The sequence below is a fragment of the Trichomycterus rosablanca genome, chromosome 24, assembly GCF_030014385.1.
Source record: "Trichomycterus rosablanca isolate fTriRos1 chromosome 24, fTriRos1.hap1, whole genome shotgun sequence".
Classification (NCBI taxonomy): domain Eukaryota; kingdom Metazoa; phylum Chordata; class Actinopteri; order Siluriformes; family Trichomycteridae; genus Trichomycterus; species Trichomycterus rosablanca.
In genome coordinates, this window is record NC_086011.1 from 18255200 (window position 1) to 18268788 (window position 13589).

The window sequence follows — 13589 nt, forward strand, 5'->3', positions numbered from 1 at the left end:
TATGTGAGTGTGCGCAGTGTGTGAGGTAATAGTGTGTGTATGAATGAGTGTGTGTGTATGAGTGTGTGTGAGGGAGAGTGTGTGTATGAGTGTGTGTGAATATGAGTGAGTGTGTGTATGAATGAGTGTGTGTGTGTATGAATGAGTGTGTGTATGAGTGAGTGAGAGTGTGCATGTGTGTGTATGAATGAGTGTGTGTGTGTACAACTCTGAGAGTGTGGGTGTATGTATGTGAGTGTGTGCGCAGTGTGTGAGGTAATAGTGTGTGTATGAGTAAGAGTGTGTGTATGAATGAGTGTGTGTGTGTATGAGTGTGTGTGAGAGAGTGTGTGTATGAGTGTGTGTGAATATGAGTGAGTGTGTGTATGAATGAGTGTGTGTGTGTATGAATGAGTGTGTGTGTATGAGTGAGTGAGAGTGTGCATGTGTGTGTATGAATGAGTGTGTGCGCAGTGTGTGAGGTAATAGTGTGTGTATGAGTGAGAGTATGTGTATCAATGAGTGTGTGTGTATGAATGAGTGTGTGAGTGTGAGTGAGAGTGTGTGTATGAATGAGTGTGTGTGTGTATGAGTGAGTGTGTGTGTGAGTGAGAGTGTGTGTGTGAGTGAAAGTGTGTGTGTACAACTCTGAGAGTGTGGGTGTATGTATGTGAGTGTGTGCGCAGTGTGTGAGGTAATAGTGTGTGTGTGTGTGTGTGTGTGTATGAATGAGTGTGTGTGAGTGTACAGTGTCCACATTTGAATCCCTCATTTGGCCCAGAGTTTCCATAGAGTACTGGACCCACTGCAACCCCTACCAGGATGAAGTTTTGGTGAAAACAATCACACGTCGTATTTGCGCTGATTCTGAGTGATTGAGCGGCCCGGCGGTCTTTTATTAGCATTAATTAGCGTCCGGGAATAAGGATTAATGAAATAGCGGCGCTCGTTTGTTATGTAATGCTTCCCTGCCCCGCGGACGCTAGGCTAACCCTCATTAGCGAGCGCGTGTGTGGCGCTAGTCTGAGCGATTGTGTTTTACAGGGATTCATTAAAGCTTGTTTATTTAGTGGCTAATAATCCAGACGCCTGATAAGATCATTAGCGTGTTACTGCTGCCGCGTGGATCAGAGACTGTTTAACCTCTCGGGTTCCGCCGAGCCGCCGGGGGCAACGATTTAATCACGTGTGTGTGTGTTCATATCTCACAAACCTTTAACTTTTATTTATTGACATTATTAAGCTTATTAATCTTAAACCATACGGTCAAAAGTGTTGGGACGCCCCTTCTAATGACTGAACTCATGTTCCAGTAAAATCAGTCACTAACAGGTGTAATAAATCAGTTATATGAAGGTAGTTATATGCTTCAAACTGCAGCAACAGTTTAGGGAAGGTTGTTTCCTGTTCCGGCATGAAGAAGAGCTGCACAGAGTCCTGAGCTCAGCCTCGCTCAACAGCTCTGGGATGAACCGGAACATCAACTGAGGCTTTCAACTAAATTGGCGCAAAGATTCTCACAGACACACTTCAAAATCTTGTGAGAAGTCTTCTTCACGTTCCTCATGTTCCTCATGTTCTTTATGTTCCTCATGTTTCTCATGTTCTTCATGTTCTTCACACTCATGTTCATGTTCTTCATGTTCATGTTCTTGATGTTCTTCATGTTCATGTTCTTCTCATTCTTGTTCTTCATGTTTGGGTGTGAACAGGGATTTGTGCTGAACCTGAAGGCTGAGGCTTTATTCAGTGCAGGTCAGGCCATGATTTTTGGACTTTTCGGATGTTCTCCACGTCCTCTCGGCCCTCTGTTCTGGACGAGATGGTCAGGACGTGCAGGAGTGGTGCTGCTGTGACGTAAGAAATAACGACCCTAATGGCCTTAAAATGAATCCATCCAATAAAGATTTTACACTCGACCACATAAATCTTGATAAATAATAAAAGTTAGAACATAAAGAGCTACAGGGAGGAGGACACACTTCTTCAGCAGCAATGACCTCTGGGTAATTATGTGGGGGGTTCCCCTCTCGGTGCGGGTTCAGCGGGGGCGTAAGATATGAAGGTTTAAACGATTATAAATAAATATAAACACAGTGACAGTGTTGCAGCATCATCACTGGAATGTTTGAGCACTTACAGCTGGGAGACGAGAGCCGGAGCTCAGAGAGGAGCGTGGTGTGATTAACACGAGCACCAAACACCAATCAGAACTCCTGCACCCACAGAACCCTACGAGAAGATATCAGAGAGCTGGAACAGAGGCTTTTTATGGGGTTTAAATGAGCAGGATTTAAATAAATGGGCCTTCAGTAAAAGACCTTGAGCACTTTATGTTCTTCATGCTCTTCATGTCCTTCACGCTCTTCATGTTCTTTATGTTTTTCCATGTTCTTTATGGTCTTCACGTTCTTTATGCTTTTCATGCTCTTCATGCTCTTCTCATTCTTTTTGTTCACGTTCTTCTTCTTCACGTTCTTCATGTTCTTTATCTTCTTCATGCTCTTCACCTTCATGTTCTTCACATTCTTCATGTCCTACACGCTCTTCACGTTCTTTATGTTTTTCATGTTCTTTATGGTCTTTACACTCATGTTCTTCATGTTCAAGTTCTTCACGCTCTTCATGCTCTATCTTTTTCATGCTATTCACGTTCATGTACTTCATGTCCTTCACGCTCTTCACATTCTTTATGTTTTTCCATGTTCCTCACATTCTTCATGTTCTTAATGTTCTTTATGGTCTTCACGTTCTTCATGCTCTTCATGCTCTTAATGTTCTTTATGTTCTTCTTATTCTTTTTGTTCACGTTCTTCTTCTTCACGCTCTTCATGCTTTTTATCTTCTTCATGTTCTTCACTTTCATGTTCTTCATGTTCTTCACGCTCTTCATGTTCTTCTCGTTGTTTTTGTTCTTATGTTCTTCATGTTCTTAATGTTCTACATGACCTTCACGTTCCTCATGTTCTTAACAATCTTCACGCTGTTCATGTTCTTCATGCTTTTCACTCTGTTAATGTTCTTCTCGTTCTTCATGTTCTTTATGCTTTTCATGTTCATGCTCTTCACGTTCCTCACACTCTACGTTGTTCATGCTCTTCATGTTCATGTTCATGATCTTCATGTTCGTGTTCATGATTTTCATGTTCATGTTCATGATCTTCATGTTCGTGTTCATGATTTTCATGTTCGTGTTCATGCTCTTCATGTTCTTCATGCATGCAGGCTTCCGTCCCCGTGCTCGTACACCAGGTCTCAGCGTCGTTGCTAGAACATGATAAAATGACACCAACACTTTCACCACCCGTGAGTTTCTCTGCTTCCTGAAGTTGTGAAGTTGAGGAAGAAACCCGCTGAGCAATCGAAACACGTTTTTAAACATTCAGCAACATTGTGCTGGCGTAATCTCTGCCCGTTCCTTCTCTGACCCACTGAAGCGTGAACTCTCTCGGGGATGCTGCCTATCTGCCGCCGCCTTTCATTAAAAGTGGCTCGGAACTCGGGGCCGCGGGGGCCGCGATCAAACACTTTTCTATTCACTCCCCCCCTCCGCCGCACCTTCACTATTTACATATAGATTGAGTCTTTATCTGAGGGGCAGCGGTGGAAGCGGACGTGGTTGTAACCTCGTTCTCCGCCCCGAGCTTGGATCCGTGTGTGTAATGAGTCGATGGTGTAGAGCAGGAGAGTGTGATTATTCCAACCGTGCAGAATTTATAAAACAAGGTACGAATGTTCCGAACGAGCTCTACAGACAAACTCCCAAAAGTACAACCTGCTCCTTCATTCAGGGTCCAGATCCAGTCCAGAGACCTCGAGCTAATCTCAGCTTATACCGCTTATATTCACCGTACATCCAAAAATATGAGGAAACTCCTCCTGACTATTGTTCATCAATCAATTAGTACAATTAATAACATGCTTCATTTGAGTCAACAGTTTGGGGAAGGCTCTATTCTGTCCCAGCATGCCTGTGCCCCTGTGCGGAGGGTCTGAAGTACCTCCATCAAACATCTTTTGGGATTAATCGTTAAAATTTTGGCCATAACGTGAGCATCAGGTCATTTATATAAAACCCGGTAACAGTTTCGGTTATTAGGATCAAGATAAAACATTTAACGTACAATCCTACAACCTACAGCAAAAAAAATCAATAAATTAATGAACGAATGAATGAATAAATTAATTACTTAATGAACTAATGAAAAAATAAATTAATTAATTAATTAATGAACTAATAAATGGATAAATAAATAAATAAATTAATTAATAAACTAATGAATGGATAAATAAATAAATAAATTAATAAACTAATGAATGGATAAATAAATAAATTAATTAATGAGCAAATGAATAAATATATTAATTAATTAATTAACAAATGAATAAATAAATACATACAAACAAATTAATTATTTAATTCGATAAATAAATAATATCCTAAATTTAAATCTATACCATTTAAGAGGAAAATGCTGCCCTAAACTATGACCAAACAAACAAAAAAATCTTTAATTTTGTAATATTATATAAATTGTTTTTTTTTTTTTTTTTTTTTGTACTGTGAAGTTTTAACACTAAAATATTTATTAATAAAATAAAAAATAAAACGGTACATTGGATACATTTTTTTCAGATAATAAAACATAAATATTAAAAGACATAAATATTATTTTGCAGCTTTTAAAGCATTTTTAAAAGGTTTTAAATAACATTAAATAATAAATAAAATAAAAAAATAACAAATAACATTTTAAGAGACAAAAATCATAATATTTGAAGTAGGAACCGTTCTATTCTGGAATTAACCACCTTCATTTACTTGAATTTGTTGGATGTTGGAATTTACAGATTATTTTCATTCTCAGTTTTATGGTTCTTTATAGAAATTAACTGTAAAAGTTGAGGTAAATCCCACACAAGAATGATTAAGATGTAAGAGCCGGCTTCATTTCTCTGACTGGTGTGTAATTATAAACAGAGAATCATTAGGAGAATCATCCCTCACACATCTCTCTCCTGAGATTTATTTAAATCAGTCGTCGATTATTTCTCTGTAGGTAACGGCGTCTGTTTCTGTGTGAGGACTGATTACAGAAGGTCACGCTCGGCCCGATCGAAACGTTTGGTAAATCTGGTGTGTTGGTCACCGCTGGTGGAACCGACTGGGGTGTAAGAGCGGCTCCTTGGGATTCGGTAATTGGTTCCACTGGCTGATGTTTTTCCAGATGTTTGGTGTTGTGTTAGTAATGTGGAACCGTCGAACAGTGCAGGTCAGCGGATCTGCAGCGCGGCTCTCGGAGCTCTTTATCATTTCTGTTCATTAATTCTGCGAATAACGAGCGGTGCAGGATCCACACGGCTGCAGGTTCTGCTGAACTCAGCGAACACGACATTATATTTCATTCTGGGACAGAAAATCTCGTATAAAACACGTTGCAGTTTTGTTTCCTTTGATTAGAGCCAAAATGACCAACAAATTAGGTTTCAACTGCATTTTATTCTTAATGTTTATTCGGCTTTGTGTCCTCCGGTCTGGAACGTCCTGGAACGTCCTTGGATTTAAAAAGCAGCGAGAAATTTACGTTTTTTAGTTTGGTCAAAAGCTTCCAAATCACATAAAACTGAAACGTGATGGTGTGTAAAAACGTCGCATTTATTTCTCTTAATACAACCAGTGAATAAATTAATATTGATCACCTGATTAATTCGACGAATCGTGGCATGGGGGGGATGTAACTCGTGTTCTACATCTTTCATTGGGTTTGTTTCTGCTGCAGGTACTACCAATTGTGTCCACCAGGGAGCGCCCATCCAACAGGTCCCAGAGCTGAGCTTAGGACCTGCACTGAGAGCGCACTTACGAGTGCACCTCCCAAAGGCTAGGCTGTTTTACCTGTTAACCTCCCACCTCTTGGAGATTAGCCAATCGTGCCCATGCAGACGCCCGACCGGCCGATAGCACAGATGAGATTCGAACCCTGGATCCCCAAACCATAGCAGTAGTGGGCTGGTGAGTTTTACCCAGTAAAGCTGTAAAGCACATTAAACACACACACACACACACACACACACACACACACACACACACACACACTGTCATCACTGACTCAATACGAACTGTCAGTTCTAAAAGACGCTCAGCTATTATGCAAAGATCAAACTAGAGCACAGTTTAAACGTGACCATTACGCAAACCCGCTATTTCGATCACTCCCTCCGTACCTCAGAAACTCTCCCGGCGGGGTCGCGGCCGCTCCGTAAATTGGAATAACGGCTAATTACGGCGATGAGAACCAGCCGCTTGCTCGGCCATGAATGGATCTGCTCTCCATCCCGCCGACCGCAGAGGAAAAGAAAAACACACGGCAGCCCGAGCACCGGCGCACCTGCCTCCTGGTTTCGTGCTTCGCCGGGAAGAAAACGGCGAGAGCTAGCAGGACGCTGATGGATACGGAGCTCTCGGGTTTCTCCGAGCGCGACGTTACTTGTTTTCTCGTCTCGTCGCTCTTCACGGTTTCCGTGTCGTGAAGTTTGAGTGTTTAATGAAGCATCCAGGTTTCCAGGTAATCATTTCCCCGACATGTTAGCATTGAACGCTTTCCAAAGTACACTCGCCGTCCGTCTGTCCCGTCAGCACAGAGCGTAACGTCAGCACTACGGCGCTGGTAATTAGCGAAGGTTCTGCAGACGCTGGAAAGAATGTCACAACAATAACACATGCTAGTTCTTTAAAGTTTTTACTCTAATTCTGTCTGGGCTTGGGACCTGCACTTATGAGCGCACCTCCCAATAGCTGGGTCGTTTTGGCCATCTCTTCTTTAGAGATGGACCCCCAGAACTCGGCATTAGCGGACTAGTGGACTTTAGCAATTACACAAGCTAAACGGTCTGCCCGGCTGCTGACAAATATTCATTACCTCCGTATGATGCGTGTTACAGCAGGATTAGAGGGCGTGTGCATGTTCCTCGTGTTTTTGCGTAATGACGAGGCGTGTGTGGAATGCTTTTGTAGTGGATTTTAGGCTTCATAGGGGTCCATTCAGGGTATCCTGCACCTCCCTGAGTGATTAGTTGCTAGCCTGGTGTTAAGCGACAACATTAGATGGTAGGAAAATTTGTGGAATTAATAAATAAAGAAATTATGACCGAGGAGAGCCACATGTGCAGTACCGTCCACTTCTTTCATATGGAGACCCGTATCGCACATAGTCACCACTGATCCCTGTTATCCCCCGTCTGCGTAGCACCTCGATCCAGCAGCAGAGGTCATAACTGCAGCGGCACCTACGATATTTCAAACGCGCTCATCACAACGAGCAAAACTAAATACAGAACAGAACTATTTACAGAATAGCGTGTTGAATATGTAGTTTGATACACAGTGGTTAGCCAGCTGACTGCAGCAGCGCTCACTTTTCGCTCATTGACGAACTAATTGTGTTGTTGAATGATTTCTAAATGTTTTCGGTCAGGCAGTGATGGTATGAAAACTGCCTATAATGACAGTATATACAAACATTCATGTACGCTATACCGCCAAAAGTATTCGGACGCCTCACGCTGAGCTTGTTGGACATCCCTCTAAATAGAGCGACGTCTATGTGATCTAAAACGACCGCTGCTCTCCTGAGAAGGCTTCTGACAAGACTTAGTATGTCTGTGTGTGGGAATTTGTGCCCCATATAGTCAAAAGATGACAGTGTTTCTATGGGGCTGAGTTTCTTTAAATCAGGCTTTTCTTCATGCTGGAACAGGAAAGGTCCTTCCCTAAACTGTTGCTGCAAAGTTGGACACATATCATTTCCTTTATATAATTAATTTATTTCACCTCCATGCTAACGTTCGAACCCTGACCCAGACGAGCTGGACTGCACTTTAAACCCCGCCTGTCTGATCTTCGCCTAGGTGACACGCCAACCTGTGCGCCAACACCAGTCTGCACCAGGCGTGATTATCCTCAATTAGCGGCGTGTTTAAAACAGTCGGTGTTTGTTGATGTTTCGCTCAGACATCCAGGTGAGGGCGGGAGTTCCAGGCTACGCTTTAACATCTGCACCGGCATTCCTCTTCTGTTTATTTACTCTGGACTCCGACTAGAGACGCGCCAACTTTACACAGGCGGTGGTGCAGCAATTACGTGCTATTACGACCGGTCTCGCTCCACGCGGTTACTGTTATTAGAAAGACGTTGAGAAAGTGAAACACTTTGAAGTGAAAGGTGGACGGAGAGAATACACGGCGTGTGATGTGATGACATGACAGGACTGATTATGGCACTTATGGAACCTGATACGCGGCTGTAATTTCTACCGTCCACCAGGAGGCTTTACTGAACGATAGAAGATGGAAGTAATAAAGCGTTACTGTTAAAAAAGTCAGAAATGACAAAGAAATAAATAAATCTCCAGTATTTTACTAAATGCTTTTGCACCGCCTCGGGAAACCGTAATTACAGCGTATGAGCGCATTAGAGATCATTTACGCTGCAGGAATTTAAATTAGCCTGCGTTACTCATCGTGAAAACAAAGACGGTGTGGCTTTAATGCAAGAAAGTCCTGGGTTCGATTTCCAGTTCCAGTCTGTGTGGGTTTCCTCCGGGCGCTCCAGTTTCCACCCACAGTCCAAAGATTAATTAAGGCTACAAAATTAAACTTGAACTGATAAATCGAATAAAATAAAATAAATAAATAAACAAAGACTGTCCAGTAAGATCGCTCGAGATCACATCTGATCATCTAGTGGTCGTTTATTTACTCTAAATAAGGTTTTTAACTGGGTGGTTTATTGGATGTTAACTGGTATAGTGGATGTTACACACATTTAAGGGTCCTGCACACTTGGGTTCAATCCTTGCCTCAATACCTCACTCACTCACTTTCTTAACCAATCAGGGTCGCAGGGATGGGGCTGGAGCCTATCCCAGCTTTTCAATAGGCGCAAGGCACACAGTAACACCCTGGACGGGGCGCCAGTCCATCGCAGGGCAGACACACACACACACACACACACGTACACACATTCACCTATAGGGCAATTCAGTGTCTCCAATTAACCTGACTACATGTTTTTGGACTGTGGGAGGAAACCCCCACAGACACGGGGAGAACATGCAAACCCTGCACAGAAAGGACCCAGACCGCTACGCCTGGGGATTGAACTCAGGACCTTGCTGCTGTGAGGCGACAGTGCTACCCGCCCCCCTCAATATCTGTGAGAAGAAATCAACACATTTACCAGTTTTTTGCCATTTTCTAGATTAATTTGAACATTTGTGTTCCTGCACCCAGTGTGTGTGTGTGTGTGTGTGTGTGTGTGTGTGTGTGTGTGTGTGTATAACACACACATTCACCTGTTTTACATTCCCGGCCTGAACATCATTTACTGAACTTCAAAACTACTTTTTTTTCCCTTCGTTTGGGAACAGAGGATTTTCAAAGGGATCAAAGGTCTATCATGTTACTGCAGGCTGAGGAGTGATGTGTGTGTGTGTGTGTGTGTGTGTGTTGGCAGGCAGGAACGTCTTGCATAACGCTGACTTGATGAGACACTTTTATCCTGAGTGTGTCGGCTTGTTATCGGAGCGTTTGATCTCGGCTGTGATCGGATGAGCTTTGATGATCGTAACGTTTGATTGGATCGGACGGCAGGTGACAGCCGAGCAGCCGAAAACGTCCACACCCGCAAAATGAGACTCTGGGACCGGTGGTGCAGGAACCACTGGAGCTCTGGTCAGGATTGTCAGTTGGCAGGAATGAAGTCGTGTTGGGTGTTTTTTGGGTGTTACGGGAGGGACCAGTGTGTCCTCCTAGTGCCCCCATTCTGACCACAGAGGTCCGGATTGCCGTTCCTAGCGCTCCACCAGAACTAACGTTCCTTTAGGGAGCAGATAATGTGCTCTCAGCACCCCGCTGATACCCACCATCACGGCCAGTTCTCCTTTTACACCGATGAGTAGCGGTGACGCCACAGCTCGTTCTCAAATGATAACATGGCACACTGTGCCCTTTGGCTTTGGGCCCCCTTTCTCTTTAAAGATTTAGATTTGGATGAAGAGGAGAGAACATGAGCGCTGGTGTTGGGTGATGCTGTCTGGTTTAAGGTTTCTGTTCCAGTTGATGAGAATTATGAGTATATTTAGAGGTCGGGACCTTTTAAAGTTCTTCCACACCAAACCCAAACCAAACCCAGTGCTGGCGTCTCTATACGCTCTGTTATTATTACAATCCATGCAAGCGTGTGAAGCGCTGTAAGGCACACCACCACTAGACTCCGGAGCAGTGGAAACACTAAGGTGATAATCCTCACTTTACTCTCGGGTAGTTAGTCCAGATTAATGTTACAGTCGACCATAGCGCCACCTAGGTTGTTGGTGTGATACCCAAACTCACCAGCTGAGTGGCGTCTACTTACTTTCCGCCAGGTTAGCGTATATACATAGCATGCATGACATTGTTGACTCAGGTACTTCTCACTCACCGTCCCTGTATGTTTTCCCCCCATAAACAACACACACGAACTCGCGCCTTTCCAAAACCACCACCGTAAATCAATCGAGAGGTCGCGGGTCACGGGCCGGCGCTGTCGTCCCGCCCGCTGTGGAGGAAGTCGTGCTGTCAGGCTTGGACGTTATAGATGCGTCGGCCCGGACCTGAAGGAAAAGAGGAGAAGGTGATGCATGACCTGAGTGCCGAGTCTGGACGCGGCCGGCCCCAGCGCGGCGGCGCTCTCGGTGGGGTGGCGTGTAACCGGAGCCGGCGAGTGTGTGAGTAAGTGGGCCCGCGGGGCCGGTGCGTGGCGTAACTGCTGTAATAGCAGAGCTGAGTGTCGCGCTCGCTCGGGGAACGAGAGGCTGGAATGTAACGCTGAGAGACGCTGAGTGATGGAGTACCGGCGTAAACGCTCGCTCGCCGGGGGGTCAGACTCTTTCGTTTGGGACCGAGAACACCGCAACACAGAGAAAGAACCTACATCTCCAAAACACTGTACACTAATTTATTTTGCACAGTCGCCTGTAGTTCCTTATATATATTTAGTGTACCCGATACACCATGGTTCCCATATTCCCGTAGCCACGCGTTCCCACTGTCCTACGCTCTCTGTCTCTATATTTTCTGGTTATTATAATCCATGTGTTGTTTATTACCAGGGTCTTACTCTATCCGGTTGCCATGTGTACTCAAATCAATCCATGATGCTACATTCCCATATTCCAGGGGTTTCTGTGACATTGGGTTTCCGAGTCCTGACATACCTAGAGCCTAACGTTCCCCAGATCAGCAGATTTTGGACCTTTGGATTTTGGACCCTTGGATTTTGGACCCTTGGATTTTAAACCTTTGGATTTTAGACCCTTGGATTTTGGACCTTTGGATTTTAGACCCTTGGATTTTAAACCTTTGGATTTTGGACCATTGGATTTTAGACCCTTGAATTTTAGACCTTGGATTTTGGACCCTCAGATTTTAGACCCTTGGATTTTAAACCTTTGGATTTTGGACCCTTGGATTGTAGACCCTTGTATTTGGAACCTTGGATTTGGACCCTTGGATTTTAGACCCTCAGATTTTAGACCCTTGGATTTGGACCCTTAGATTTTGGACCCTTGGATTTTAGACCCTTGGATTTTAGACCCTTGGATTTTAGACTCTTAGATTTTAGACCCTCAGATTTTAGACACTTGGATTTCCTGCTGCGTCTCTCGGCGCTGGAGGCTGAAATACCTGTGGGGGAGGTTCAGACGTTAACGTGATATTTACCGCGGTATCAGTGACTCAGTGTTTGTTGGCATTGATGCGGTCAGGACTGTAACAGCGTGTTTGGTCAGATGTATGGTGATGATGAGGTGAGTAAACTCGAACCCCTGGGTTATAAACAGGAAGTGATGCAGATGAACCGGTGTTATGATGCAGAATCTGAGTGGAGCGCGAGTGATGAACGTGGATGTTTGATCAGTACGACGGGCTGCGGGGGTTTGAACTAACGACCTCACGTACACTCTACAGAGCAACAATTTCAGCATCTAGCAGATGCATTTATCCAAAGCGACTTACAGCACTGTGACAGTATTCAGTCTGAGCAATTAAGGGTTAAGGGCCTCGCTCCGGGGTCCAACAGTGTCAACCTGGCAGTAGTGTGGCTTGAACCAGCGACCTTTTGATTACTAGTTCAGCACCTTAACTGCTAGTATTTGCCTGTGACCTCCTCATTTGTTCATTTGGGATGACAACAATATATGGCCTAAAGTATTAGTAAGAGCTGATTCAGGGCAGTTGTATTTGGACACCTAACCATGAGCCTATTAAAAACAATCAGTATTAAAACAGAGCAACGTCTACGTGATCTTTTCAGCTATAACAGCAGCCGCTCCGGTTCTAAACTGGATTTTACTTTTTTTTACTGCTGTATTTGGGTGCGTTTGTGTGTTTTGTGTGTTTGGTAGATTCCTGTGTCGCGTACGCAGCTGTTCCATCATAAATCAGACCTGTAACCTGATCAGTGATACTCCAGCGATCGTCCTGTCTGTCTGTCTCTGTCTGCTAATCCAGCCGGATCAGAAATTCTTCTTCCTTGAAAGCTCGACTCGTGTTACCGTGTGACTTTGACTGAATGTCTTTGGACTGTGGGAGGAAACCGGAGCACCCGAAGGAAACCCACACAGACACAGGGAGAACATGCAAACTCCACAAAGAAGGAACCCTGTCTGCTTGGTCAGGGAATTGAACCCTGGACCTTTTTGCTGTGAGGTGACAGCGCTACACACCGCTTGTATTTTTAATAAAATACGTTTCCTAAATTTTGCCCAGTGAACTGTGCCCACCACAACCCTGATCAGGATAAAGCGGTGGTCAAACAGACAGTAAATGAATGAATGCACACACTGGTACTGAATAACACACACAGTACATATGATTCTAGACAGATTTTAGCTTTAGCTCACTACACGTTTATAAAAGCGTTTGTTACGTTTCAGGAACTGACTGATGGACTGACATACCCGCTTTAGCGCGTCGCAGCACTAGCGGCGGAGTGTTCTGCTTTCTGTAACCCGGCCGCGCTCGCCTTCCATCCTACAGATGAAGTTTCAGCGGCCCACGTGTAAAAACAGCGTTTTGTTTGGGCCCCCGTTAGCGGTGATTAGCGTCTGAAGCTTTGCACTGTGCAGGCCCCCGGGTTTTCAGGTCGGCTTTTTGCTCTCTCCTGCAGATTTGTGCTATTAAGGGTAAAACCTGGAACGGCGTGGGGGATCGGGTTTCCTCTGTTTTTGGGGGACTGATGCCAAAAACGAATTAGTGGAGCTCGGAAAGGCACGCCAACACATGCGCGGCGAGCTCTGGGGTAAAGCCGTCGCCTCTTTAGCTTTATGTTTTTTAAGAATAATGAAAAGAACATGGTGAAGAGCTCAAATACATAACCTCTCAATTTATCTGGGTTTGTTCTACGAGAAAAGTGCTGGAACTACACTGGAGAACAAGCAGCTTCCTAAATTTATAAAGAAGCTGCTTATCTGGCATCACGTTGCCATGTTTCCTCATTTTCCTCCCAATTTAGTCATATCCAATTACTCGAATTGTATTTCTGCATCTACTGCTGCAGACCTCCACTCTGC